A 5849-nucleotide genomic window follows, 5' to 3' on the forward strand; every position below is an offset into this window, starting at 1 on the left:
CATTCACAAGTAACCAAGCGGTGCTGGGCTGCCTGCGAAAGAGTGCCAGACAGGGAGGAGGGGAGGACGCAGAACAATGCCTTCTAATGCCATTGCTTTGTCAAGAGAAGTTTGCAGCTTGGTGGGAAAGATGCTCCATCCCACACATTTTCTTGTCTCCCCCTTGTTGCTTTGCAGTTATTGATTGGGGAGGCCCCAGGCATTAGTGCTTAGCTCCGTGCAAAGCTGCATCACTTCAGAGGGAAGCCGATGTAGCGTGAGCTTAGCTAAACCAGTGCAAAAGGCGGTGGGAGTGCTCTTACAGCCACACTAACCAGGCTGCCGCTGAGCAGGGATCACGTAAGGCAGAACTGAGATGAGCCTATCTTGAATCTTGTACCTGGTGCCTTGCATCAGGTACAAAAAACAGCTTCACTTTCCTGTCTGGGGAGCGTGGAGCAGGTACAACTAAACCAGCATGAGAGGAGGTGTAAGTGCAAGGGCAAACGCACGTTGTCAGTAAGCCAATTTGCCATCCTCCTTCTGGTTGAACTGATGCAAATTTTGCTTTCAAATTTCTCCTGTTGCTTCTGACAGTGTCCATGATCCATGTCTGACTTGCTCTTGCTTGGCACTTGTGTGATGAAAAGAAGAATGGGTGCTTAGCATTTAGGGAGGTGGGATGTTAGGTTTCCACAGAACTGGCATTTTGCTATTATAACGGCCAGCCTTTTCGTCAGGAACTGACAGGACTGAGGTCCAGTTCCCAATCACTCCAGCTGGCAGGCTCTCTTGCAGTCCTGCTAACTGCGGTCGGATGTGTGCAAGTGTGGGGTCTGGGAATGCTTTTGAAAGCATTTTGCAGGCTACCTGGTGAAGCCCTATGGACCACGTGTGGTGCAACGCAGGCCTAGGCGGTGGGGTTAGAAGGCAGCTCCCCAGCACTAAGGAGCTGCCACCAGAGCGGGTGTGGAAATAAATACCTCTTCCCTCCAGTCTCCCCACTGCCACTGCTGCTGGGGTATTGCTCACATTTCCTCCTGGCACTGATGGATAAAAGCCCTGCTGTGCCAGATGCTGTCCAAGCACTGCTATGGGGGCAAGCCCCTGCCATCCAGTTGGACAAATCGGGTAACAAAATGAATATTTATCCTTGTTTTAGCACTGAGGAGCAGAGGCCCAGGGAAACTGAAGTTGAAATTATGAGTGTCAGTGGCTAAGTGGCCAGATCTCACAGGAGAAGAGGGTCTGACTGACTCCATCCAGCCTAGGTAGCTCCCGGAGTCACTGGGGGAGACTGAACCAGACTGTCTTCCTTCTCGGTGAGTGGCAGAGGCTGACTGGCTCCGTCTGCAAGAGCAGCTCATCTCCTGCTCCTGGACTAGGCTGTCTCTCTCGGGAGAGCAAAAGATCTCAGTGCTGTGTGGAGAGAGGCTGCAGGCATTGTAGCTGCTGGGGTCAGGCAGTGCTGTGCCAGCACTGGCTCAGGTAAAAGCCTCTCCCGAAAATCACCCTTGATGCCTGAAGCCAGTGGAAGGACTGCCCCCCCCCCTTTCCTCCAGCCTTGAGCTGCACGGGGCAGCGCCTGGCTCCACGCAGCAATGCACAAAGGCGCTTTGTCGACATGATTAAAAGGCAGACGCTCTCTTTCTGGAGCCTGGCAGCAGCAAGTCCTGCCTGCCCTCCTCCGGGCACCCTCCTCCCCTGGCTCCCCATCCGTGCCGCCAGCTGCCGTGATTAGGAGAGCTGCAATGCGTGCTCTCTCCTCCTCACGTGTGCGCACACGCGCGCGCGTGCACAGGCGCGCTGCAAAGGGGAGCTTCAAAAGAAGGATGCGTTCCTGGCTCTGAACCGCAGCAGCTCCTCAGGGAGCCGCTAATCCCACCCAGGGCAAGCAGAGAGGGCGACAGCTCCCGGTGACACACCTTCCCCGGGGGAGCCACGCAGAGGGACGTTAATGAGCTGCCTGCCTCCGGAGGCATTACCACTGGCCCTGCGTGTCTGGCATTCGCAGCCGCGGCCTCCCCGGGAGTTACAAACGGCAGGCAGGCTCCCTGACAGTTGTGCTCCTATCAGCAAAGGAGCTCTTCCTCCAGAGAAATAGCGGAGTCACATGGATCCCATTAGCCCTTTGCTTAACATGAACCAGAACCAGAAACAACCACCAGCGCCACCCCCAACCCTGGCTCTGTCAGAGGCGCTGCACGGCAAAAATGTCCTTATGAAATCAGGCCAAAGCACCGCCGTGCCGGTCTCCAGAGCCCTGTGCCCAAGGGGGGCACGCAGGGGCCACGTGAAAGATGTTGCTTGGGAAGGGGGAATCCACCTGGGGCAACCCGCTGCAGCCAAGTGCTTGCTTTTTACTTTATGGATGGGAACTACCTGTGCTCCCATACATCATGACACCGTGCTAGCCCCCAGGGTCCCTCGCAGGCAGCGCTCTCTGATGGCTTTGCTAATATCTGAGGGAGTTGAAAGAAAGCCACCAAGTGTTTCTTCTCCCCGCCACACCCCCATTCGTGCAAATCCACATGAGCACAAAAGCCTCCAAGCTTCTGCGTCTGGGGCTGAGAGCTGCAATGGGTGGGATTGCAAAATCTGGATGGTTGCACAGTGCAGCCAGCACGTGCCACGGTGAGCAGAGGCAGGCACAGGTTAGCATCCTTCAGCAGCACCTCTTGGCAGCCACGCTGCAGCCAGCACTGAGCCCTTGATACGGTGACGGTGCAGGGTCTAACACAGGCCACCCCCCGGCCCTGGCACAGCTCACGGTGCTCTGTGGCACGCTGAGCCCTGCAAACGAACCAAAGCAGTTTACCACTGTAGGCTCAGGGTGATTAACTGGAGTGTCAGGCAATTAACTTTTTCACACTTGCAGCCTCTAAACTCCCCCATAACTCAGAGGCGACAGACTCACTGTTTATTTTCTGCTTAAAGAGAAGTCAGTTGCAGGTTCCAAAGGAAAACAACCGTTCCCCAGGTTTATAGTCAGGCTTCAAGGCAGATAGTAGGACAAAGGAGCCAGTCAGTTTTAAAAGCTGAAGGCCAGGTCCTTGTCTGCAGAAACTGGCATCAAGGAAGCAATTCTATCAGCACAGATCTGGTCCAGGCCTTGTACGAGTCATTATCTTTCTTGCGTCACCATCTTTGTCCCTGCCTGGATGGAGCAGGAACTGCATGTGAAGGGCAGCGGTGCCAATTATAATGTGGCAGTCTCGGGGCACGGTTAAAACCAGGTTAGCTCTTGCTGTGTCCCGGAGCCCCATGAGCAAGGCACATCTGCTCATCTGTCACAGATTGTCTTCCTACCTTTTTAAGTATTTGGCGGCAGGGACCGTAACTTGCAATGTGTCCACCGGGAATCCTGCATCCATGCTCCCAGCTGGGAGAAGGCCTTTGATTTTGTCATTAGGCAGCACAGAGCCGGGATCTGCATGTGTCCTACTGGAGCGAGCCCTAGGACACCATCAGATCACTCCATCTGCCTCTTGTTTATCATGTAAACTTCTCTGCACCCCTTCCCTGCCGCACGAGAATGTGCCAACGCAGACAGATCAACATGTATCTGGACAGCAATGTTCCCAACGGAAAGCAGAAAGCTCTGCTTCTGTCTCTGCCATGGGCCAGTGGCTACCCCGTGATGGGGACTGGGCAAGAAGGGAGGAGGGCTGAGGATGGATTTGCATGCAGGTGTTACTCATCTTTGCAGCTTTTTTTTTTTTTTTTTAGCTAGGAGATATTGTAAGCTGCAACAGGCATGTTTTTGCATAAAACTGGTGCTTGGTGACAGCCCGTATTTGCATTATGGCTGAGGAGGGACAGTGGGGACCAGAAAACTTGAACCAAGAACGGGGCTGTGGCTCACTAGTAAGGGTCCTGATGCTAACAGATGATTAAAGGAATTTGCTCAGAACATCCATGTTTTGGTTGGAACCAAGAGCACCTTCCCAATCTGCTGCAACAACTGTGACAACTTCAGTTGCTCCACGTGATTGTTTTTTATAGTAACATCTCCAAGGTCTCAGCCTCGTTATCCCCATTTTAGAAATGAAGAAGTAAGCAAAGGGAGGTGCTGTGTTTTGAATAAGGTCTCCCGGGAGGCCCGCAGCACATCACAGCTTTCCCGAAGGTCCCAGCCCTGTGGCCTTCCCACCAGACACTGCTGGAATTGTCCTGTGAGCAACCCATCGCTCACAGGGCAGCTGACAGCTTCGCAGCTCCGCAGTAACTCCCTGACCCACAGCTGCTGCCTACAAGTTGACAGGAAAGCCCGTCTGCTATTAAGGTTAAAAATGTTGCCCACAGGGAGAGCAAAGTCTGACGTTGCCCGCAGCATACTTCTCGCCTGGAGTTATTGCCTGAGGATTAGCAAAGGTCAGGGTTTAGTGCTCCAACCCTTCCCAGTCTCTTCCTTTACTGCAGGTTAGGGCTACACTTGAAAATTTTGTTGATTTAGCCTGATCTGTAAGTGCATGGAAAAATCCCACCCAGTCTGGGGGAGCCATGGGACCAGAATTCCTAGAGCAGATGTAATCATACTGGCAAACGGAAAATACCCCACCCCTTGGCCACTGCAGCGTGTTAGGGGAATTAATAGGATCCCTATGGGCAAGAAAGCTCCTTATCAGCAAATGCTGTGCTCTCCTCGTCCTGGCACCCTCTCTCTAGCAAAGCTTGATCCCAGCGTACCCGCCGCTCCTCCTTTTTCTGCCTTTAGTCTTTTCATCTCTTTTCTCTCTCCCGCCCATTTTCATTTTGCCCTGACAACTTTTTTTCCTTGCAGAATGTAGGAGGGATGAAAGCTGCAGATAATTAATAACCCCAGCACTTCTCAGCTCTGTCTTCCTGGGAGAACTCAAGAGATTCCTGCTCCCTCCACCTCTGCCTCCCCCTGCAAACACTCTCTCACTTCCAGTCATGTGCTGTCTGTTCCCGTTCCCTGATAAATTGCAGCTGGCAGCTCTTGCTCCAGAAGACTTCGTTTATTTTATCTGTGTGCTCGTGGGTAAGGATTCAGTTTGAGCTAGGGACAGGGGATGGCTTAGCAGCTCTTCTAGAGACGGGTGTCGCTACAGTTTATCCGCAGGCAACCCCCCATTTGCAGCAGCAGCTTCTTGATGTGGGTCTGTGAGGGCTTTGCCAAGATCTTGGGTAAAGCCACGTTGAGGTGGCTAGTAGAGACTTCCCATCTCCCCAGCCCCAAGGATAGCGGGAATCGCTTCTCCCACCGCTCTCTCCCCTGTTCTGCCCCTTCCAGACGGTTTCCAGCACCTCTGCAGGTCATTCGGGCTTAGGGCAAGGGCAACGGCTCTCCTTATTTGCTAGCTCCTGTTCTTTCTTTTGTGCTACCTCCTGTGCTTTCCTACTGTTGAGTCGGTTGGAAATAAGTACTTTGCATTGAAAGAGAGATTATCTGGAAAGGCAAAAGGCAGGACCTAAACAAAGAGGAGGCTTGGGACAGTGCCTCATAAGGGGAACAAATCAGTGCTGCTGCAGAAACTACCTGAGCAAACAGCAGGAAACACAACAGGGAGAGGCCAAGGAGAAGCTGCTGATAACCTCTAATCACCTCCCAAGAGCTGTATGGTAAATTCAGTGCTGGATCCGTTTGTGTTCAAGCGGGAGCAGCCAGGCAGGTGCTGAATTGCTCTCTCTCTCTCTCATGATTTCTCCTCAGCATCAATTTTGCAGAAGCCTCGTCACCAGAAGCCTTGCCTGTTTTGCAGAACCCTGGAGAACACGCTCAGGGACTGGGTCAGTGCTCCTCCACAGTGTGGATGCCACTGCCTTCTGCAGCTGAGGCTGGGGCCACGGCTTTTGTGCAACTGTGCAGCTTCTCCTCCACGATTCCCTCCTGTGTAGCCAGATCA

Source organism: Pygoscelis adeliae, unplaced genomic scaffold (genome assembly GCF_000699105.1).
Source record: "Pygoscelis adeliae isolate BGI_AS28 unplaced genomic scaffold, ASM69910v1 Scaffold36, whole genome shotgun sequence".
In the NCBI taxonomy this organism is placed as follows: Eukaryota; Metazoa; Chordata; class Aves; order Sphenisciformes; family Spheniscidae; genus Pygoscelis; species Pygoscelis adeliae.